The 24,511-nt window shown below is 40.5% G+C and overlaps 1 protein-coding gene across 10 annotated transcripts in view; it reads right to left on the bottom strand.

The window, feature by feature from the left end:
* grid2 (glutamate receptor, ionotropic, delta 2) overlaps window positions 1-24,511 on the bottom strand; it is a 514,233-nt gene that overhangs the window by 37,084 nt on the left and 452,638 nt on the right. The gene's annotated exons all lie outside the window — the stretch shown is intronic.

Raw genomic sequence — 24,511 nt, 5'->3', positions numbered from 1 at the left:
CAACTCAGCGGTGACAACCTGATAGCATTCCTCCAAACACCTTTACTTTCACTCGGAGTGTCATAAAGTTTAATGGTGCTTTATGAAATTTTCAAACCCTCTCGTCTTTGCCGAGCGTACGCGTTTCACCTTAGTTGGCCTATGTGCACTGACTGATATGTGAAAACCGACAAGAACCTCTGATTGGGTAATTTCACAGTCTGTAGTCCTGTGAAGTGTGCATGTGTGTGTTTAGTGGTTTTGAGTGTGTGCGCGATAATTCACTGCGGGGCTTCCAATGGACTTCATTCAAGTCTTCGAAACCTTAAAGTGACTCGAAAAGCGCTTTAAGAATAATTTCACGGCTTTTCATTGTTTTTCAATTAGAAAAAAAAGACTAAGTGCTGTATAGACTGAAGGGTTTTGCAGAGAAAGTTTGAAGTGAACATGGATGAAAGGAATGACTTAGCTCAGCATGCATGGATGAATCAAGATAAACAATGGCCACTGAGCAAGAGGAATTTGGTATGTTTACAATCTTTTTAGTTTCTGATCAAGTTAAGAAAATGTGTTGTATTAATTGTATGGCACGTCTTTACATGAGCAAGTTTTTCTATTTATTTCTTTCATAAAAGGTTATGGCTATCATATGCAGTGGAACCCACTTAAAGGGGTAGTTTGGATTTCTTGACATGAAGATGTATGGCATCCCTAAGGTGAGCCCATCAACACCAATGAGCCAGGATGCCGAATTCTTTTGGAAGCAGTGGCAACATAAAAGGCAACATAACAAACTTGCCCACCTCAAACATATCCACCCGACCCAGTTTTCCCATCTGGGGAAAAATATCAAGCTGCTGTTCTTGGCCTATCAGTGCCTTATTTTCCCCTGCCCGGTGTTTTTGTTTTGACACTTTGTTTGTCCAAATTTACCTTAAACACCTTTGGGACACAAGTATGCACAAATGGAGGAAAACCATGCCAACAAACTGCTGTCGCAGGTTAACAAATCCTTTATTATCGCCCCTTCTTCTTACGTCTCTGGCGGAAGTCACAAGTACAGTAAATGCGCAAGCAATTTCAGCTATGTCAACAACCCCTTATTTCTATGTCAGTCAGCCAGTCCGAGGAACGTCGGGATAAGCAGGCTGTACTGTATGACTGACTCTACAACAGCGCTTCTATGACTCGGCTGTGGTGTGCGCATGCTGTTCTAGTTTTATAATCAGTAGGAGAACCGGAATCAGGAGTAGAACCGGACTTAAAGTTGTGTTGATCCCACCTTAACAAACAAAACAAATGTGATTATGAACACTAAAGCCCAATGTGCTTTCATTAAGTGTTTTGGGTATGAACATTTGACATTTTTAAACCACGCCTGGAGTATACAGTAACATTTTTAATCAAATAGATGCCCACATTTCTATTTGTATCGTGCTAATGTTTGCACTTTACAGCCTTTAGGTAGTATGTTGGGAGCTTTTAGCACTTTTATTGCCAAGAAGTTTTTCTTCAAGTAAACTCTGCATGAAGGTGGTCAGTTTGATTTTAGAACTGTGGCACTGAAGCAGATTCACTTTCCTCCCTCAAAGCCAGCTAGTGAAACACAACAACATGGCCCCTGCAAACATCTTCAACCATGAATCTTAATCACCGCATCAGACTTTCTTTTTGCCTCTCATGAATGGCAACCTGCTCCATAATCACTGAATTAAAGTCACCTCCATCCTTCTCACATTTCCATCACAAGTGCCGCTGTTTAATTTTGATCCCCTCAGCCCGAGGAGGAGTTAAATGAGCACAATCCTGTGTCTCTTGTTGTTTACGTACAGGGTGTCTTGTTTATCAGTTTTAAATGTTTATTGGGTGGGTGCAGAGGTAGCGGTGGAAATTATTTAATGAAGCAATAACATCACAGGACCATGAGCCTGAATTTTTTTTTCACTGCAGCTCTTGATTGTTGTTGCCTTCCACTGACTCCGATATTGGAAAAATTGTGTGAGTTTGTTAGTTGTTTTTTTTCATGCATCACATCACCACATAATATGCCATTAAAATATTGAAATTAAAATATTTCTATTTATTTTGGTGGGATATATGCACATCTTCGTACTTTTATTGAAGCCTGGTACTCTCTGCAGTTGAGTAAATAAGTGCTCCCAGTCAATATGAAAGGAAATATGGTATCAGACCATGGTGTCATACAAATACACTGAAATGAGATGAAATGATTACACAAATGTCCATCTAAACTTCAACTGTCATTAACTTGTTCTGAGTATTTTTATCATACACAGAACAAAAATATAAACACTTTTGCTTCCATTTTTCATGAGTTGAACTCAAAGATCTGAAACATATATAGACCAGTGGTCACCAACCTTTGTGAGACCAAGATGCCTGGTCTCAGCCGTGAACCTGCACAAGATCTTTTTTTCAAAATGTTTTCGCGATCGACCGACGAAGTCCCCAAAGACGAGTGGCTCACGATCGACGGGTTGGCGACCCCGATATAGACTACATATACTATATAGACAAAGTTCCTTTGCCGAGATAATCCATCCCACCTCACAGGTGTGGTATGTGAAGATACTGATTAAAAAGCATGGTTACTGCACAAGTGTGCCTTAGGCCGCCCACAACAAAAGGCCACTCTGAAATGTGCAGTGTGAGGGAGAATGCAATAGGCATGCTGACTGCAGGAATGTCCACCAGAGCTGCTGCCTGTGAATTCAAGGTTCATTTCTCTACCGTAAGCAGTCTCCAAAGGCGTTTCAGAGAATTTGGCAGTACAAACAACCATCCTCACAACCACATTAGACTACGTGTAACCACACCACGCCCCGGACCGTCACATCCAGCAGGTTCACCTCCATGATCATCTGAGACCAGTCACCCGGACAGCTGCTGCAACAATGGATTTGCATAATCAAGTAATTTCTGCACAAACTGTCAGAATCCATCTCAGGGAAGCTCATCTGCATGCTGGTCATCCTCAACGAGGTCTCGACCTGACTACAGTTTGTCATCGTAACCGGGTGGGCGTTCAATGGCGTCTGGCATGTTGGAGAGGTGTTCTCTTCACGGATGGCAGACAGCATGTGTGACGTCATGTGGGAGCATGGTTTGCTGATGTCAGCAATGTGATTCGAGTGGCCCATGGTGGGGGTGGGTTTATGGTATGAGCAGGACAACAAACAAAGGTGCATTTTATTGATGGCATTTTGAATTCAAAGAGATACCGTGATGAGACGCTGAGGCCCATTGTTGTACAATTCATCCGAGACCATCACCTTATGTTGCAGCATGACAATGCACGGCCCCATGTTACAAGGACCTGTACACAATTCCTGGAAGCTGAAAACATCCCATCCCAGTCATCGGACATGTCAGCCATTGAGCATGTTTGGGATGCTGTGGATCAACGTATACGACAGTGTATTCCACTTCCTGCCAAAATCCAGAAACTTCGCACAGCAAGAGGAGTGGACCAACATTCCACAACCACAACATTCCACACCCAAATGGTGGTCACACCAGATACTGACTGCTTTTCTGATGCCCCAGGCCCACCAATCAAGCAAAACTGCACATTTCGGCCTTTTATTGTGTGCAGCCTACGGCACACCTGTGCAAAACCACACCGTTTTGATCCGCCACACCTGTGAGGTGGGATGGATCATTTTGGCAAAGGTGAAGTGCTCACCAAGGACACTAGAATTGAATAGGACTGTCAACCCCGCGTCCACTTCCGTAGTATGCCCTGTGCGGGTTTGGGCGCCATGATGGTGAGCAGAATCCAGAAACATTGCACTGCAAACATGTCAACAGCACACTGCTCAGCCATTAATTGCTCTAATAGACTGTCCAAAAGACCAGATTTATCACTTTTCAAGTTCCCCAAAAACAAAGGCAGGTATGTGCCATAAAAATGTTGTAGACTCATAAAGGGGGTATACGGACAACGTGGTTCAACTCAGGCTTTGTGCTCAAGATGCAACTCGACAAAACCTAACATCCGCAATCAGACTTATTTGGTCCTGCGACGGCGGTTATCAACTTACTTTGACAAGTCCGGTTTTCGGCTTTGTGCTAAGTGTGCGTTCACGTGAAAGGGGGCGTTTGACTTCATATTATTCTACTTCCACTGAAAAGTGAAGCGATCCCAGCCAGTGTATTATACAAAAAATGAGTACGTAATTATTACGGAGCATAATTAGGAGTTCTCAAAAGATTATGACTGCTAACAGCAACACTGTCACCGCCGATACAGGGAGGGAGGACTGCTGGCATGCTATGCCGTGTGAATGTGTAAGTTAACACTGATTATTATAAAAACTATACCGTACTAGTCTTTTCATTTGTCAATGCTCAACATTGCACAACGTTGACATATTAACACATCCATTTAAAAAATAAATACATTGGAGCAACAAATATCATTTTTGATGATATAAGTTCCTGAAATATTTTAATCTGCTGTATCTCATTGTGACCACGAGATGGCAGAGTTTTGCGTGTGACGTTTTTTGTGGCGACTTTTTAATTTTTTTGCCTTTTTATAATAAAACAAGTACTTTAATGCAGTTGATTGATGCCTCAGAGTTAGTATTCCTCCAGCAAATATTGTAAAATAAGAAGACTAACAGGCTCAGTACTCGCGCATTAACTCTACTCTATGACATTAACATCTGCTAACCTTAACTATTAATATTTCATATTACATTTTATTCCTGGTGCTCGTGTGAGCATATCTAGCGTATGGATGGATAATATCATCAGGGAATCCTCTTTTTAAAAAAATTGTTTCCATGACCCCTCGGGAACCTCGTAGGTTCTAAATAAATGGTGACCTCATCTCCGAATGAGTTAAACAGCAACAGTGTCACTTTCATAGCTGATTTTAAGCTGAGAGCCTGGACATAACCTGGTCCCAACCAGGCTATGAGTTTAGCCTAAGTTACCATGGCGATACAGCTGCTTTAAAAGAGCGCTACCTTCGCTGAACAAGCACATCCAGCTTTCAACTCAACACAGCTCGCTAACCCACTAAACTCGCTTCGCAGAATACCGCCTTAGTGTGTATTGTGTGAGACTCCCACACAACATAGTTTAAAGCTAATTTGTTTCTGTGGGTGGTTATAATAGTTAAATTCACGACAAGTCAGTGATGATTTAGTCTATCAAATGTATTAACAATGCCATTACTGAAATGAAATGTAGCATTGTGTAAATACTTCTACTTAGATCATGTACAGTACATCTGCAGCATCTGGTACATTCTTTCACTCAACAGTGTTACTTTTGATACCCTAGATTTGCACTAGCTCTATAAAGTGCTAACTTATGCCACCCAAAGGTTGTTTGTCTGTCGTCATGCATCACTCCTCTTTTGACTTTGATTTATGTGATTCGGAGAAATAAAGAGCAAAGTAGGCATGAGACTCGCGCAAAAGCAAAAAGAAAAGAGCAACCGCCCAAAGACAAAACTCACATCTTGATCTCTTTACATCTCGGCCCACGAGCGCCAAACAACTGCGGTCTCGTTCTCGAATAATTGCAGTTTCTACCAATTTTATATTAGTTTATTTTTCAACGACGGCGCCTCTCAAAAGTCTCACAGCAGCTGTTTTCTGATTCAAAACACGCAGTGCGAGATCAAATGTTTCTTTTTATTTGGATTTTTTTACCTCGGAGCATATCCTTCACCTCGTGGCCCTCTGTTGCTTTTCACCCGTGCTGCTTTTGTTTAATTCTCATTTCATAACATTTGTAAAATATTGCAGCAGTTTGCCTTCACTGGCTTCCAGCACATGTGCAGAAATTTGAATAAAAATTACCTTTGACGCAAGCAAAATCCATTAAGGCAAAGCGTCTAGATACTGTGACATTTCCAAAACAGACCCTTATACACGTATGGATAATATCATCTCCATTGTGGTTTGCTTTTTGCTATTATTAAAATAGGGTGCTGCTTTGAATTTCAAATCTAAGAACACAATGACAAACATACACACAATGGCCAGCGTCATAAACTGTGAATTTTTTCACAACAACAACAACAACAACAAAAACCCACTTCACTGTGTCTGTAGCCAACTTCCTGGTGTAGTAGCTGCATTTGAAGTATCATGGTGGTCATCATCATCAGTGGTCAGCATCAAGCAGCTTTATCTCTGCATGCGCTTTAAAATCTGGCTTGTGTTGTGTTACTCAGCTGTTAGTGTGAAAGCCGCGCATGTTACACTTGCGCTACTGGTAGTACTAGTACTAATAGTCAGTAGTACTAATTATTAGTAATATTAATGCAATTACAGTGGAGCCTCGGTTAGCGTACGCCCCAGTTAGTGTGTTCTTGGTTAACGTTGAAAATGTATGCCCCATGTTTGCGTACATTTTCCCGTTAGCATAGAATATGGCGCACGCCTTGTGTTATTAATACTATATTGTTACTATACTGTTATATACAGTGTTCCCTTGTTTATTTTTGGGGGGGATTGGTTCCCAAAATAGACTACAATAAGTGAAATTCGCAAAGTAGCCAACTTTGTTTACCACCTTACACTTTACACACTTTTTCCAGATAGGCACTACCATTTTCTCACATTTTAAACACTCTCAAAGTTCAAATTTTGTTTGAATTTTAATGATTAATCTACTAGGTTGGGCACAATAAAATATAAACTGACTCACACGTATTCACTCCTCCTCTCGTGCTGTTGACGTTCGGCTGTAGCGTTTTTGTATCCTCGTTAAAACATATTGCTCAAGCTGTCGTCCCACTCCTTGAACTGAAGATTCATTTAGCCGGTTAGCTGCTGCTTCTTCTTCTATTGTTTATTTTGTTTATTGGCGGTTAGCAAGCAGCTCACGCAGTTAGCTAGTTTGCTAGCGATGGCACAAAGGAGATTGGTTGACAATGGACTACAGCCAATCAGGACGCAGAATACAATGGGTGGGTTCTCCCTTAGCCAATAGGGACTGTTGTGGCTCTATATTTAGCCCGCTATTGTGTACTGTGGGTTCCTAATATGCTAGTAAACAAATCTCTCACATAAGTATACATCACCCTCTACTGGTAGCAGTAGTAAATACAAGAACAGACAGAACAGACATACAACAGAGCACTGATAGAGCGCTCTGATACACCACAAGGTGTTGAAGGCTTTTGCTGGAACAGTCGAAGAGACAGAGTAAGCTTGTTCACATTTCTAAAAGACACCATTCGCCTCGTCAGATGAGTCTGCAAACTTCATGGGACAAATATTACTGCCCCGCAGATGGAAATAAAAAGTCAAAAACCCACAAGACGTTCGGCTGTGGAAAAGCGTGCCAAGGTGCCAGTAAGTCCATTCACATTTCTTTTGCTAATATGCTTCATAGTAGCCAGGCCTAGTGCTCATGGCTAAAGCAGTGCTAATTTCTGTCTAGCTTGTTCTGACACGTTAGCTGATTGCAGCGTCATTACAAATCTTATATACATAAAAATAATAATATGGATTTTAATGCCAAATTTCTATCTAACTATCGTCTTCATCTCTGTGCAGTGGGCAAAAGCAAGCTGATAGCTGTCAGTGGCTATCGCTGCCAGTAAAACGTATACTTTTCACAACAGAATATGAGCCAATGTTATTACTGTTGTGAATAAGTCACTTTCCTCGCGTGCGTTCATGGCTGTGCTTGCACCTGTTTGCCGGTGTCACCTGTACTGTAAATATAGATTTTTTTTACAAGATCTATTCTATGAATCTTAGAATAATAGTATGGGGTTTCATTCCAGGACTAAATAAGGAGCGATCGCTGCTCACTGGTCTTTTATTTTGCAGTGTGCATAGAGCTGTCAGTGCCACTTACTATACTTGTGGCCACTTTTTTGTTGTCACAACACAAAATCAGTTTATTATTGTGTTATTGTCGTGAATGTCACTTTCTTGGCTTTGCTGTGAGTTCAGGGCTGCGTGTTTTTGAATCTGGTTCTTGGAACGTGTGACATCAGAGCCAAGATAGCGTCAGTTTCAACTATGTCAACAACCCCTTATTTCAGCTGGGTGGCGTGCCAAAAGGTGTCAACATCAGCACTTACTTTTATTTTGTTACCGTTTTTTTTCATACTTTTTTTGTGTAATGAGCACTTGTTCATTTAGCCTGTTCATTCCTAATTTATATGCATGTAAAACTATCATTGCAAACTATAAAAACGTGTTTTGTAATAACATTTTTGGCTTTCTGGCATGGATTAATTGGATTTACATCACTTCTTATGGGAAAAATATATTTGGTTAGAGTATGCTTTGGTTAGAGTCGGACCTTCTGGAAGGGATTAATAATGCTAACCAAGGTTCAACTGTATTGTTATGTTGTGCAATATGCTTGTTAATAAATGACCATGTGGTCAAAGAGACTTTCCACTTTCTCATGCACTCCAAATCATTATTAAAGTAACAAAAAAAATGCTGTTATACTGTATATGAGGAGTTTTCCACTGTCAGAAATAGCAGCCTCTCTCCAGTTATCAGCTGCTTCCGATTAATGCAATGTCCTCTTTGCGCTTTGGGTAATTCAAGAGCATTTAAGGACTCTATCAATTCTGAACTGTATGACATTGTTTTTAAAGTTATACAGGTAAAAACCAGAGGCACAAATGCAAGTGATATATCCTCCTTCGTGGCTAACAATGATACAAACTCAGTTGTTTGCAGTATGCAAAAAGGTAATAGATGATAAGAAGCAAATTGACACTGTGAGCTACATTTAGACCAGGGGTGGGCAACCTTTACCATCAAAAGAGCCATTTTCTAGTAAAAAAAAATAAATAAAGTCTGGAGCCTCAAAACATTACACAGCTTATAAACTGTTAAAAGTTGTAATCTTTTTTTAATTTGATCTGTTACAATCACAGAATTCAACGAACAGCATGCAACATGCACGTGTGCCTTTTTGAGTGGTTCCCGTATTTGTGTCAAATTAAATGAAAATGTAGGCAACTTTAACATAAAAAAGCCCATCAGAGTTCACATATCTGCGTATCCGTGTTCAATATCGTTTACATCACGTGACTCAACACAGGCAATTGAACATGCTCGCGCTGAATTCATGTCATCAGTGTGCCTAGCGGGGGTGTCTGTTGCCATTCTGTTGGTCCTGTCCTTGACTGTCTTTGCAGAGAGAGGCATTTCTTTCATTTCCTGTTTATTTTTTTTAATTCAGAGAATAGATGCTGTGATATTTTTTTATGTATGATTCTTTCATTTCAGCTACGCTGATGATACACAGCTGTACATTTCCATGTCTCCTGATGACACAAGACCAGTTTATACTGTTTTAAAACTGTATATTAGATATGAACTCTTGGATGGCAGAGAACCTTTTACAGCTTAACCAGGACTAAACTTGAGTTTTAGCCATTGGTCTTGATGCCCGGAGAGGGAAACACTAAAATTAAATTAAATTACAGGCATTGTCCTTAACAATTTGCTTAGCAAGGTGCTTTTGTCACAAGTCATATAGATTACTGCTTCCTGGTCTTCCTAAAAAGAATATTTCATCTATACAATCACTGCAAAATTCAGTGGCACGTGTCCTGACGAAAACCAGAAGGCGGGCCCTCATTACACTGGTTTCGCTGCCTTGGTTCTTATTATGGTTTATAAAAGTCTTAATGGTCTTGGGCTTTCTTATCTTTCAGATTTGCTTTTATCATACGAACCCTCGCGGACCCCAAGATCCTCCAGCACTGGTCTAATCATCATTCCAAAAGTCAAGCCACACACACACACACACACACACACACACACACGGGGTGGCATCTCTTCACTATTATAGCCCTCATTTGTGGAAGAGTCTGCCAGAAAACCTCAGGGCTGTAGAGGCTCTTCAGGTTTTTAAGGCCAGGCTCAAGACCCACCTCTTTGATCTGGCTTTTACTTAATATTTACCAATTTTATTACAGCTGTTTATTTTGACTGGTATTTCTATTGTTATTATTTTATTTCTCTATTCTATTTATGTTTTAATGGTATCATGTTTATTTTTATATCTTTATCCCACTTTTATTTTTACTCTTTATTTTTTATCATAGTGCTTACTATTTGTGTTTTGTTATTATTTTTATCTTTATGAGCTTTATTAGTTTTATCTTGCAGCGTTCCTCAGAGGGAGCCCTCTTGAGTAGTTCCGAAATCGCTCTCCTACGTCCATCTGCAGTTGGGTACTTTTCAGAAAAAGTTGTGCTTCTTTTGAAAATGCCTTTCAGCGTTCAATTTTTTTGTCGTTTGCTAATTTCTCGCCACATGTCAAGCACACGGCAGTGAAGCCAAAGAAATATGTCCATTCAGAATTAAAGTCTATATTTTCTTCCAAGAAAATGCACTGCACGCTCAGTGAAGGGAGCCGTAACAAGGAGGCTGAAGAGCCGCGGGTTGCCGACCCCCGATTTAGACTAAAGTCGGCTGCAACATGCAGATGGCAATCAATCCCTCTCGAGGCGTCATGTTTTGCTGTTTGCCTGAGTTGCCGCCATCCTATCCTCACGCCCCCCCACTCTCCTTGAAATGCAATCTGACAACTTCTTCACTCGCTTTCAATCGTTGTTTTCTTCGATGTTTAATTACCCTGAGCTGTCATTAGTCTTTTTTGTTTCTTCAAGAAAGGAGGAAAAAAACTAAAAATCATCTATTGCCAAGCAGTATGCAAATAGTATGCAAATATTTGCCCGTTAAGCTGATGAGAGACGTGATAGTGGAAATGAGGAGTAATTGGAGACAGATGTGGCAGAGATGGATCAGCCGCCATGGATCAGTGAGCCAAGATGGCACCTTTAAGAGAATCTTGCAGGAAAAATTATTAATATTCCATTTTCTTTCCTTATGTTCCAACTTTTTTAATGTTACATTTGCTCGCCTCTGAAAGAATTTGTCATTATATTTAGACTGTTGATCAATGCTTGGACACACACTGCAGATAATAGTATGAGTGTGCGTGCGCGTGTCAGGCTCGGAAAGTTTGGAACAGTATAGAATTTGATTTGATAAATTTCCGATTCTGGAAAAGTATGAAAAATGGAAACTCAAGTCAGAAAAAATATTCATCTCTCCAAGACTGTTACCACTGTTCTGATTTTTTAAAGATAAAATGATGAATAACAACTCAAAAACAACAAAAAAAAAGATCAGTTTTCTAAGCTGTGACTGGCTGCACCTTGCCTCTCGCCCAAAGGCCGCTGGGATACCCCCTCGACCCTAGTGAGGATAAGCAGCATAGAAAATGAATAAATGAATGAATGCATTTTTTTGAGGTGCTTGCTAGGGCAGCTAAGATGTTTGTGTGAGAGCACACAGGGGGCAACCCATCCCGGAAAACATTTGGGAAGATGGGACAAGTTGAATGGCCAGCTCGCTGCTCTTACCCTCTCCAATCCTTTGTATGAGTTACATTACCTAACTATAACCTCCTGGAAGCATTAAAATGCCTAAATGAACAAAAATACAAATACAAGGCATTCAAAAGACGCGATATGAAGTGTAATCCAGTATCTGTGACTTGTTGTGTGTGCCTTTAAGAAGCAGGGCGTGGGAAAGTCATGTGTAGCTGTGTACTAGCAACAGGTTAGCAGTGTAGAGAGTAGCTGACAGCAGCTCCTGTGTGAATGTTCACTGCATGTGTGCTCTGTTAATAAAGCGATTGAAGTGCATTGCGAGTCTCTTCGTAACCACAGTGTCAGTAGAGCAGTATTCAACACTGGTCTCTGGGTGTCAGCAAGGTTACGTTGATGTTGAATAGCCACCAGGAAGTACCCTGTGGATCTATAAACAGGTTTTCTATGCTCTAACCACAAAAATATTCCATTTATTAATATCGAACCCTACTTTGCGGAAATTCACTTATGGTGGTCGGGTCTAGAACCAATTAACCGCGACAAACGAGGGATGACTGTAATAAAAACAAATGATCATTTATTTACATGATATTAAGCGTGCAACTAACAATTTTCTTAGTGGTTCTCAGTCGATTCATCTGAAGCTTGTTTCTATTCATGGAGTAATTAGTTGTGCCCTAAACGGACCAAATCAACATGAACCAAACACAAACAGTGGTTTGGCCCGCAACATATCAGAAGAGACACAAAAATGTTGATCACTGTTTTCCACAGCCAAAGCTAATGTGTATGAATATCTTGCTTTGCCTAAAACACAATAAAAGGTCTGCTTTCATGATTGGCTAAGGAAATTAAAAAATATTCACATTTGAGAGGCTGAAATCAAAAGATATTTACATTTTTTAAAAAACGATTAATCAAATACCGAAATAGCTTTGATTAATCATTAACTCATTGATTAATTGTTGCGGCTCTAATGATACATATCTATTTCCTATGTCTAGATAAAGTCTGGAAAAATTTATAGAATTTTGAAATGTCAAACCCGTGGGAACCCTGGTGTGTGTGTGTGTGTGTGTGTGTGTGTGTGTGTGTGTGTTTGTGTGAAGGTCTTGGATGTCTGCCTCATTTTGGATCTAATCGCCTAGCAACAAACAAGTTAAAATAACTAACGCATCAGCTAACCCATTTATCCATCCATTTATCCTGTTCCGGCATACAGGGAAGCTGGAGCCTATCCCGGCTGACTTTAGGCGAGAAGTAGGCAAACGTTCAACCATTAAACAGACTCCCCTATCTGAAATTCATGCACAAGCGTGCTTATTTATTTATTCCTCTTCTTCTCCAACACTTTTGTTGGTGTGTTGAGTTAAAACCCAACTGGGAGACGGATTACGCACGTTTCTGGCTCGGGCCGCGTCTCAGCACACCTTGGCGCGTGTTAAACTGGTAATGAAAATGCAAATCAACTTGGACCGTGTTGACTGGCGGCTGCGGCCAAATGGGCCAATAAGAAGCTCTGTGAGGTGATTTGGAGCACTTTGATGCTGTTGTTTGTGCTCCCACCTGGGATGAGTGCCTGCAGAAAAGGTCAAGACTCCTCCTGTGTGAAATGTGTCTTCCAATTGAGGAGTGAACTTTCAAAAGAGTCGTGTTCCTCTGGAGGGAACAACAGAGTGACACTCACTGGAGAGCAGACCTCTGCCAAGGCTAAACAATCCTAATTTGGATGCAGCATTCAAGGTTTTACGCTCAAAAATTCACGTATTACTCACTGAGAAATTAAGGAAATGTATCAAAATCATGGCTTTTTCTTTGGCTTATCCTTACCTTGCACAAGTTTTCCCATTGTCACCTTCATAAAACCTGTACAGGCAATGTTCAAAGTAACATTTTAGCATTCTTAACATTCTCATACAAGTGTAAAATGATGCTAACATTAACATGTAAAAACTAATGATGAATAATGTTGAAGATGTGCCTCACACATGAATGACCATACAGTCTTCTACTTTCCACTTGTCCCAATAGGTATCGCCACAGTCTTTCCATCTTGCCCTGCCCTTGGTAGCGTCCTCTGTCAGTCCAATCACCTGCATGTCTTTTCTAACCACATCTAGAAACATCCTCTTTGGTCTTCCCTTTCCTCTTCACTCTATCAGCCCCATCTCCATCATTCCTTTACCATCCATCCATCCATCCATCCATTTTTTATGCCGCTTGTCCTCACTAGGGTCACAGGTGTATGCTGGAGCCTATCCCAGCTGACTTTGGGTTCTGAGACGCGGTGTGCACCCTGGGCTGGTCGTCAGCCAATCGCAGGTAACATATAGACAAACAACCATTCACTCACATTCATACCTGTGGGCAATTTAGAGTCTCCAAGTCTCCAGGAAACCGGAGTACCCGGATAAAACCCACGCATGCATAGGGAGAACATGCACACCTTCTACTAATGTAGTCACAATGCCTCCTTCTCATACGGCCAAACCATCTCAGTCTGGCCTCTCCTACCTTGTCTCCCACACGTGCAACATGGGCTGTTCCTCTGATCTGCGCGTTTCTAATCCTGGCCATATTTGTCACTCCCAACAAAAGTCGAAGCATCTTCAAGCTCTGCTACCTCCAGCTCTGCCTCCTGTCAGTTGGTCAGAGCTACTGTCTCCAGACCATACATCAAGACTGGTGAGACTGCCGTCCTGTAAATCTTTCCCTTCACTTTTGAGGATACTGTTTTGTCACAAAGAACTCCTGACACTCTTCTCCACTCACTCCACCCAGCCTGTACTCGCTTCTTCACTTCTATTCTGCACACTCCGCTGCTCTGAACAGTTGACCCGAAGTACTTGAACTCTTCCACCTTCCTCACCTCTACTCCTTGCATCCTCACAGCTCCACCTGATAGCCTTTTATTGACACACATGCATTCCATGGTTGGCATAGTTGTAATCAGAACCATTCACAAGCTTGGTGGCTGCATCATCTTTTCTTTCCTCACGGAGCAGCTCGTTTGTTGGACTTTATTCCATGTTCTTGTTTCCCTCATGTGGTTCCATCCAGCTTACTTTTACATTGTCTACATTCTGGTAGAACATACTTTTCCTGTGTCTTCTTTTGTGCCTATTAGCCCAAAGCGGTGTTTACTCTCGCATGCATTTTGCCTCTGTATTGTCCGGCGCACTGGCACGCAGCCCCGCAAAGTTGACACATAACTCACGCCTGTATACGACCAATTTACTCATTGGCGGGGACAAAATGCGTCCAAGTGTAAACTAGGCCTTACTCGCCGGCTATGTTGCGTCTTGTTTTGTTTGCAACTTCTCTGATTGAGGACGCTTCTTAGTTGAGTTACTTAGCACCGTCGCTTTTGGTTCTGTTTATGCTACGCCCTGTTTCATTTGTTACTTTGTACTTGGTTTTGTGCACATCATCAGTAAAGCATACAAAAACCTACTCACGTAACACCCAAACGTAATGTAAGTGCCACAAAAATGCATGGAGTGTTATCATTTGATGCTCGCTAAACTGATGTCTCTTGATGAACGCTGAGGTTTTGCATGACAATGTGCGTCTTTAGAGGTGCGTTTTTGGCTTCTTACTTTGTTCTTCTTCCCCACTCAGTTTCAAACATATTCTTAAGTTTAGAATAACTAAATTGTAGGCTAACTAGTTAGCTCAAGAGACTGCTATGTTGAAAGCGGCGGCCGTCTCTTGTGTCACTTTAAAGATACGAGAGCATAAGAGTTGCACCATGTGGTGTAAACAAAGCTAGCAGTAGTGTCGGAGAGTGTACGTCAATGTACGGCAGATTGGCTGTCCTGTATATCAATCAAGTGACAAACACCATCGTGACGATAGATCATAGGCCGATGCCGATCTTTTTTTTTTTTAATGCCATACGATTGACCCACATTATGTTTGAGATATTTTGTGAACTTTCCCAAAGTATAAAGGTGATTATAGGGGTGTTATTTCATGTGCACAGGGCTCTAATAATGGTAAAAACAGTTTTTAGAAGGTCAAACAGGTTTTCTATGCTCTAATTACAAAAATATTTTTATTAATTTATTAATACTGAATCCTGCTTTGCAGAAATTAGCTTAGTGCGGTCAGGATTGACGAGGGAAGACTGTACTCTACGATTTACAGTAAGTTGAAATGACAGTACATGTGGCGGCTGCGGAGATACGCTTGACCGACACTGGAGAGAGCCACAAAGTCGACATTTTAATTTAGCGCTGATCTTTCTGACACTCAGCAAAAAGTTCAAGACACTTTTTTTTTTTCCCTCTCCTCCGCTCCGACCGTCTGGTCTTATTTGCTTTGACAGGGGCGAGCGGCTCTGTAATCTGGGGCGACCTTGAAGTCGGTCACCGGCCACTCTGTGTTGGGAGTAATGAGATGACAGACACAGTTGGCACTTTTTGTCTGTGCAGCGGGTATGACTGACTGACTGACTGAGTGAGTGAGTGGGCGGAGTTATCCAGCACAGACATTGAAAAAAAGAAGTGGGATGGATACTTGAACGGATGGACGGAATTATTTCTTCAGCTGCATTAAATCATGTTGAAGAGAATCTCTGTGAATCCGTGCTGTGTTTATGATGTAGGTTATGGGGAGAGACGTCTAGACAGGAAATGGACTATACTATTACTGCCTGGCCACCACACATTAGGATGAGATTCTAATGAGATCCACGATTTGCATAAAAAATGCTACCATTCTTAAAGGAAAACAGTTCAAATGTGTAAAGGTGCTCTCTGCCTCAGGAAACAGCATCAGACAGAGCTGCTTTCTCCAATTTAAACTCTACTGTTTACTCTTATGATGTGATGTGTGATGTGAGTACTGACAATTCATTTACTTGTCTTTATGTGATTTATGCCACTTTATACATTTTTGAAATACAGAATCCTGATTGAGTCTTGTCTCATTTTACATATTTTTTTAATGTGCAATTTTTCACCATAATGCTCAATTTTGGAAACATTTCGTACCATAGAAAATAATGGACAAAGAAATACTGGCTCAGAATATGTCCTCTTTTTCAAGCCCTGTTTTTGAAAAAAGACAAAATGATCACTACTTCAAATCATGTTTTCGATATCAGCGCAACAACTGGTACTGTAGATTGCAAAAAAAAAAAAAGATGTATTTCTTAGCTGCTGGACAGTTGTTTGATGACTCATTGCTTCATTGCTCACCGTGATAGGATAAGATGAGAACAACTTTATCCCACATTGGGGAAATGTATCTTAAAATTAGCATCATAACTCCCCTTTGTTGTTGTTTGATAAACCAAATCACACAAACTTTTCTCACTGCTGCATCTCTACAGTTCACTGGTCTGTGTGTGTGTGTGTGAGTGACAGGAAGAAAAGTGACTTACTGTGTGAGTGACGTACTTAGCGGAGAAGTCATTGGGCCTCCCCATTTGGTTTGCATGTGTAAATCACTAGAATCTAAACTCAAGCGTGAAATACTGCCTTACAGTACATCTGGGTCAATAAAACGACAGTAAAATGTTTGAGAGTACTCGGCATTTTTATGATAATAAATGTTACATATAACTTTTAATAAGTGTTGATTCTTAACCATGGGGCGCAGCCCACGCTTGGGCCGCCAGCGCCACCTAGAGGGCCGCATGCTGTTATACTGTATATAAGGGCTGCTATCTGTGAGACAGTCAGTGGCACTGGTGGCGGTAATACTGTACATCAGTCACTTGTTAGGGACACTTGGGGGCAGAAGAAGACACTCAAGACCAAACATCTGACGCTCGTGGGAAAGCCGTTGGGATTCTTCAAACGAAAATAAACTGGACTACAGATGCAAAAAAGGTCTGTTGTGACAATGGTTAGCAACTCCAAATGTGCTTTGAAAGCCAGCCACCTGGTAGGCTGACCATCCCACTTTCAAACGACACTGCGAGTCATCGAATCGCAGACATACAAGGTTCACCAGGGTTTAGCTTGTTAATTGCAAGTGGATTTGATTCATTTGTTCAATAGAAATGAAGCCGAGAACATGATCAAATCAATGTGTTCATATTTTAATGGGCCCCAGGCCACAGTGTACAGGAAAAGTCGGTCCCCGAGGTCAAAAAGGTTGAGAACCCCTGGTCTAATACCATATACTGTATATTCTTATTCCATTTGACCATGATGCAAAATTTTTGCTAACAACTGAATTGTTTTTTTTTTGTTGGGGTTGTGTTCACAAATGCAGTTTAAACGTAGGATTTTAGAGGCACTAGAGTTAAAGTTAGATGTCAGTGAACTCTGTTTGGCATACAGTAATCCCTCGCTTATCGCCATCAATTGGTTCCAGACTCGACCACTATAAGTGAATTTTCGCGAAGTAGGATTCAATATTAATAAATGGATTATTTCCGTAGTTAGAGCATAGAAAACCTGTTTATGACTTTCTAAATACAAATTTTTACCATTATTAGAGCCCTCTAGACAAGAAATAGCACCCCTATAGTGATCTTTACGCTCTTATTATTCTTTATTTACTTGCCATGAGACCGTATTATTCCTATTATTGTGTTCCTGAATAACAACGACAAAAAAAACCTAGAGCCATCTTCTTAGTATGTTTCATAGAATCCAGTGTGCGGAGTGAAGGTGAATGCCAACACGGTGGCTGCACACTGCAGACCGTGGCGGTCTACTCACTTACAGATGCATGCACTGTTGTGTGATATGAGACAGAAATGAGTTGGCCATTGAAGGTACAGGCAGCGACCATGCGACGGGGGACGAGGGGGCTTTGCAAATGAAACGCTCCCTTGCCACTTGGCAACTCATCATACACTGTGTGTGTGTTGTTGTGTGAGGTCTGCTAGAGGTCATTGGTGTGTTTTACAAAACCATGTCAGCGGAACAGCGCGCCCACCATCCATGTTTTATTCCTTAAGCTACAGCCCTCTATTTCTGGAGGGCTTTAAACACTCCTGCATGGGCGGTTATTATGGATTGAAAGCAGAGGAAGCAGAAGAAAAAGCTTTATTAGTCCCCGAAGGGGGAATGAATTGTTTTTCCACTCCCTTATTGACTAACTGAAGGGCCAACAAATACTGTACACACCACAAGCACGCAAGGAATACAGTGGACGAGCAATCAGTGCCTTGCCAAAGGGCCCAACCGAAGTGGCATCATCCCAGCAATCAGCCCTTATTTGCATAAATGTCCACCCCCCAGTCTTCAGTGAACATGGCTGACTTTTGGAGAGTCGCAAAAATGACACAAGACACCGCTCTGTGCGATTTAACGACCATAGCCGCTTTTAGTGGGAGCTTAAATCTCTCAAGCATGTATCAAAGCTGGGTGATCATTACTGACAAATTAGTACCTCAGCCAAGTCAATAGTGCGGAATTGATTGTTGATTGTCTCGAAGCAATGGAGACAAAATGGAGCGCACTACTCGGCGGAAACCAGCAGGGGCGCTGTCGATTCAGTCTCTGGCAGTTTGCTGTCTTAAGAAGCATGACAGGCAGCATTATTCTGATAAATATGACACTGGCATGGAAACAGGAGTTCAGAACATTCAGAGAGAGATTTTCCCATTCCATCAACGAACCAATTCATTGAATCATTTATTTACTTGAGAACGTCACTTCGGTGAGCGTCAAAGGATTCAGTGAGTGTTAATTGATTGAGTGTTTTACTGTTTACTAATTACATTGGTTAACTTATTTTTGCACTTCTAAGGAATCTATGAATATGACATGTAAAACGGGGGTTTTCAAAGCTGCCCCTCTGAGAGCATAAAACATTCCCCAACCCATTAAAAAGCCTATCAAAAATACAAGGATAAATTGTAACAATCGTTTAAATCACTCGCTTCTCAAATGGTGGGTTGGGACCCAAACGTGGGTTGCGGATCCATTCTGCGCGGACTCATGTCTGACATCAAGTGAAATATCTGATTTTGTGGTCTTTTTGATATTCAGTTTTAATTTCTGCATTATTTGTATGCATGCAGTTATGCTCTTCCTCATTTCCTTGACAGAGTGCCCTAATAAATTCTTCTACAGTACATCATTCCAATAAAAAAAACATTTCCACAAATACAATTACTTAAATAAATACAAAATAAATACTAATAAAAGTGTTGAAAATGATCAAATAAATAAAAATGTAAAAAAAAGTGTAAAAAAATACTAAAAATAAATAAAAATGACCTAAATAAAAGTGTAAAAAATAATAAATTTTATTCTGAAAATAAAAATGACTTGAATAAAAGTGTAAAAATAATAAAAATAGAAATGATTTAAATATGTGTAAAAAATAATATAAATTTAAATGACTTAAAAGGGAAAATAATTAAATAAAATGACTTAAATAAAAGTGGGTCCACGACTCAATGACCATTGGAAAATATGGGTCCCAGGTTGAGACCATTTGAGAGCCCCTGGTTTAAATGATCACTAATTTACTTGATCAAGGGATTAACTCAAAGACAAGAACAACCTCGACATGGGAAAAACATAGACAGATAGTTACATGGATTTTTACTTGTGATTTTTACTTTTATTTTGTGTAGTTTGCTTTTTCTTGTCTTTCCTGCAGAAGAACATACACAGGAAGTCATGTAAACTATGCTAAGTATCTAAACCCCTTCTAAATGTACTATCAATACTGGTAGTATCAATAGTGGTTAGAATGAGAGAATTAGTCGACTTTAAAGGTGTACTGCCTCTAGCATCTACTCATGGTCCTCTTTAAAAGCTTCTGGACACTTTTTGAAACTATTTTCTCAAACTTAGTGCACGCTGACAGAAGATGTGACACCACATTTTGCACGTCTTCCTGCCTGGTGACATAAGTGATGAAAGACTGATTGATGAATATTTGATGGACAGGCTTTTTCAGCTCAACTAACTTTGATGAGTTGTCTGGCTAATATTGCCCATTTTGTGGCTAATTAAGTTTAAAGCCGTATTTGCAGAGGAGCTTCTGAGGAATCAAGCTGTCACATCAGATTTTAGGCTCTTTCTCTCAGTACTTGCTGTCTTTGTGTATCAGGCTTTTGGCATAATTTGAAGGGATTTGACGACATTTCCTTAATCGACTATACGGAAAATGAACATCTATTAATCTGGTAATTGATTGTTAATTTTTAAAACATTTTTAATGGGATAATCAGTCTCTGACTGTTCTGAACTCCCGTTTCCAGTGCTACAGCAGAATGATGCTGCCCGTTGATGTAGCTCAACCTCAACCTCCAATACAGAGATCCTCATTAAGACAAATGGGCAATGACTTGTGGCTACTTAGGGACTTAAGTCCCACCCATGTGCCCGCAAAGACGTTTTGCTTGATGGCGGCCATGTTTTTCAACCAATCTTGCTCAAGTTTTACAAACATATGCTTGTCAGTTCCCTAAAGGTGTGTACCTAATTTCGGGGTGATTCGGCTAACACACTTAAGTTACAGTGGGTGTTTTCTAGAGCTGTGTGAGCAATTTCAAGTCAACCTCACTTACGGGGTTTAACTCATTCAATACCAAAGACGTAGTTATATGTTTTTATAAACCCCAACACCCAATCCCAACAACGTATTTATACGTCTTTTGCGAGAGAGGCTAAGGGAGGTGCTGATGCAACTCCTCACCAATTAATTAGGCTTGAGAGCAATTTTTAATGCCATAAAAACGGCCACTAGGTGGCAGTAGTGCATCATGAGCGGAAGGAGAAACACACATGACAGGAAAAGGAAGCCCTTGCATAAAGGCATGTGTTACGCAGTGTACCATACAAAAAAATGACTCATTGTAGTGAAATTTTAACACATGCACACGCGCACACACACGCACACATAGTTCAGTTCCAAATCACACAGATCAGTTCCAAATGTGAACATTGTAATTAGGTGTTATATTTGTAAATAAACTGTTGTTTTGATGTAAAAACAAGTGTTGTTTATGTTGTGGTATAGTTGTTAAGATATTTGAGCTTTCACAAAAGCAAACAAATATTTGTGCCAAAGTTAAGGTTATCCTTGAAATATATGTTTTCACAAAAAGACGGTTTTCTCCCTTTTCTAGTCGGGAACTGGTATTTTCCTGAAACGTACCTATGTTCTACTGCTGATTACTAAAGAACGGAAAAAGATAGAAACAAACTTTTTTTTTCTGATGAGTGACGGGAGACTAAGGTTTCCTTTGGTAGCTCCATGTTTATATAGCCAGAGAACACAATATTCTGTGTGCCTTGAAAGATCAGTCAAAATCGTCTAAAATGGCCGCTACTGAAGGGGTTGTCCTTTGAAAAGTGGCTGGGATAGTGCCACCTTGCGGTGTATTGCTCAGAGAAATAATATGCAGCGGTTCAGGAGTAGAAGAATTAGTTCCACAAACAAATTAGGACTGAAGCAACAACGCCTCTGCTAGCTGCAGCCAAGTAGCACACTGTGTTTAGCCCTAAGACATCAACTATCATTTCCAGAGTTAAATGTTTTGATATCGGGATGCTACATTACGTCGCTATCCCGCTTTGCTGGGTTTGTTACGGCTCTACTTTGAGGGCCATTGATGACTTGTGAATTGATTTTGGTACAATCCGTCATAGTTTCTTCCTTCACTCTGACTTTCCCTTGTACGTCTTTGTCAAACTTTTTGCAAGACTCCGCTCCCTTCGGCCTCGCTCTGAATGCTTCTCCCCAGCGGTTCTCTCCTCTCTGTGATGTATGGCTATGTGTGTTTTTCCAAAAGTCCATTAGTAGCTGGCACTGGGCCGTTACCTCCTCTACGGACAGAGATAAAGACGCATAGCATGGCTGCCCTGTGAGCCACAAGGAAATGAGAGGACGGAGTGAAGGGGGGCAAGATGGATGTACTGTAAGAACACCTTGACCATGGCTCTGAGCCCAGGAGTGTGTGAGGCGATGAGGGAAGGAGTGGTAAATGGGAAGATGATGAAAACAAAGGAGAGAGGAGAACACAAAAGATCTAATTGACAAGAAAAGCCAGTAGTGAAGACAAATGAGGGCAGAAGGCAGTTTTTCTGTGTAGAACATTGTTCACACTTCACGGGCGGGGATGCAGAAATTCTTCCACAAATCTTCCTTTTTTTAAACTCTTATCTTGGGAATTAAGATGCTATCAAACGCTTGGCTTTAGGTCACCGAGCAGGCGAATAAAAGTGTGATTTCCATCGTACAGGGAGGGCATTCGTTCGCCAATTAATCCTGTTGTCTACCATTGTCAACGCGGCTCATTGTGCACGCTATTGGACTAATTGCATTTGTGCGTCCCGCCTTGTTTCCCTGAGCCAATGCGAGTGTGTAATCTCTGACAAGTCTTGCACTTGCCAGCAGTGAAAAATCATCTTAAGACTCTATTGTCGTTGCTCAATAACAGGGACAACTCGGAAAGGAGAATACGCCAAAGGAAACAAATTATCGCCACCAAGCGGAATGCGCTATTAAAAAGCCGCATCTGAGCTTTGTAATATGGGTGAAAAAGCCTATTATTAGCATACCTTGCTCTTTTCCCCCCCCAATTTTTGCTGTTGTTTTTTTACATTTTCCAAATATTTTAACTTTCTTCTTCAATAATTGTCACAAATCTGCTTTTTGCAATAAGACTTTATTTCTGTAAAATTATATTTTCTCCAAGTCATTTTTCCACCAATTACAGCTTTATTTAGTTTTGTTTGTTTCTCACAATATTACGATTTTTTCCTTAATATTTCAAATGTATGCCACTGAAATGACATATTTCTCTGTTTTTTTCCTCTGTTTTTTTTTTTATTTTCCAACTATTCGGAAATTTCTTCTCGTAATTATTAAAATATTTTGACTTTATCCTCGTAACATTGTTTTCCGCAACCTAATTATCCAAAAAATACAACTTTATTTGTTGCTTTGTTTGTCATAATGTTACGACTTTAAAAAAAAAAAAAATATTTCTATCAATATTTTGACTTTATTCTTGTAAAACAACCTTTCCATTTTCACTGTTCTTGTTTTTTTTTTTTTTAGATTTCTTTTTAAATGATACTTTTAGAATGTGCCACGGGCTGATAAAAAAAACAGCCGCGGGCCGCAAATGGCCCCTGTGCCTCACTTTGGACACCCCTGCGGACAGAACCCTTTCAAATTTGGTGAGGAATGGTGCCATGTTGTGTTCCTATATGACACGTTCTCCAAACCTGCTGAGTGGTTGAGAGGCGCTCAAAACTTGCTGTGTTCAATCACTGGCACTTCACAAAAATAGTGTCCAATAAAACTTTGCACTCACTGAAATACATCCAGGATAAAAATCGTGATGATTGGACACCACGTGATTCTTAGATATCAATACATGATTAACTTAACGTTTGATTCACATGGAGTAATTTGGCCCCTCGACTGTAGTCTAGCTTTTTGCTCTGCAGCTGGTGTGCGTTAGAAGCAAAACAGAAGGTGTTCAAAGCACTTCCCACGCAAAAAAGGTAACAGCTGTGATTGGATTTCCAAAGTTGTTGTACTTCGTCAATATTATCTGTGTAGCAGAAATTGTATGCGTATACGGCGTATAACAGCACATCAAAAATAACTTCCGCTGTAAATCATTTTACAGGATGCAATTACAATTCATATCAGAGCCACTCAATAAAACCATGATATTCCTGTCAGGTTTTTGTGTCCTTTTTTCTCTCTCCAATATCCAGAATTAAATCATCAATCAAAAAAAAACCAAACAAACACTATCCATGATTCATTTTATCAGCACAATACCTCAATAATGGAACAGTTACAACCATAGAATTTCCACTTCACCTACGACTAAAAATTCTCTTCAAGATCTAGGGGAGCGTGTCACATACTCTATGACTGTATGTGTATGTGTAACTCTTCTACTCCTGAACCGCTGCACGCAAAAGGCTGAAAATGTGTCCAAACATGGACCCCATCTGTGTTGCCTGTGCTATTATTTTTCTGACAAATACACCACATGGTGGCGATGTTATTAAACCCGTAAGTGAGACTGACTTCTGTCACGCGGCTCAACAAAACACCCGCTGTAACTTTTGGCTGTTCAGCGAATCAGTGTGAAATTTGGCACACACCTTTAGGGGACTGACAGGTGAAATGCAAAATCTGAGCACGATTGGTTGAAAAGCCATGAAACAAAATGTCTTTGCTAGGGCATAGGCGAGACTTAGC

This window comes from Dunckerocampus dactyliophorus, chromosome 4 (assembly GCF_027744805.1).
Source record: "Dunckerocampus dactyliophorus isolate RoL2022-P2 chromosome 4, RoL_Ddac_1.1, whole genome shotgun sequence".
Taxonomy (NCBI): domain Eukaryota; kingdom Metazoa; phylum Chordata; class Actinopteri; order Syngnathiformes; family Syngnathidae; genus Dunckerocampus; species Dunckerocampus dactyliophorus.
The sequence above is the reverse complement of the archived record's forward strand: the minus strand, read 5'-3'. Positions and strand labels throughout refer to the sequence as shown.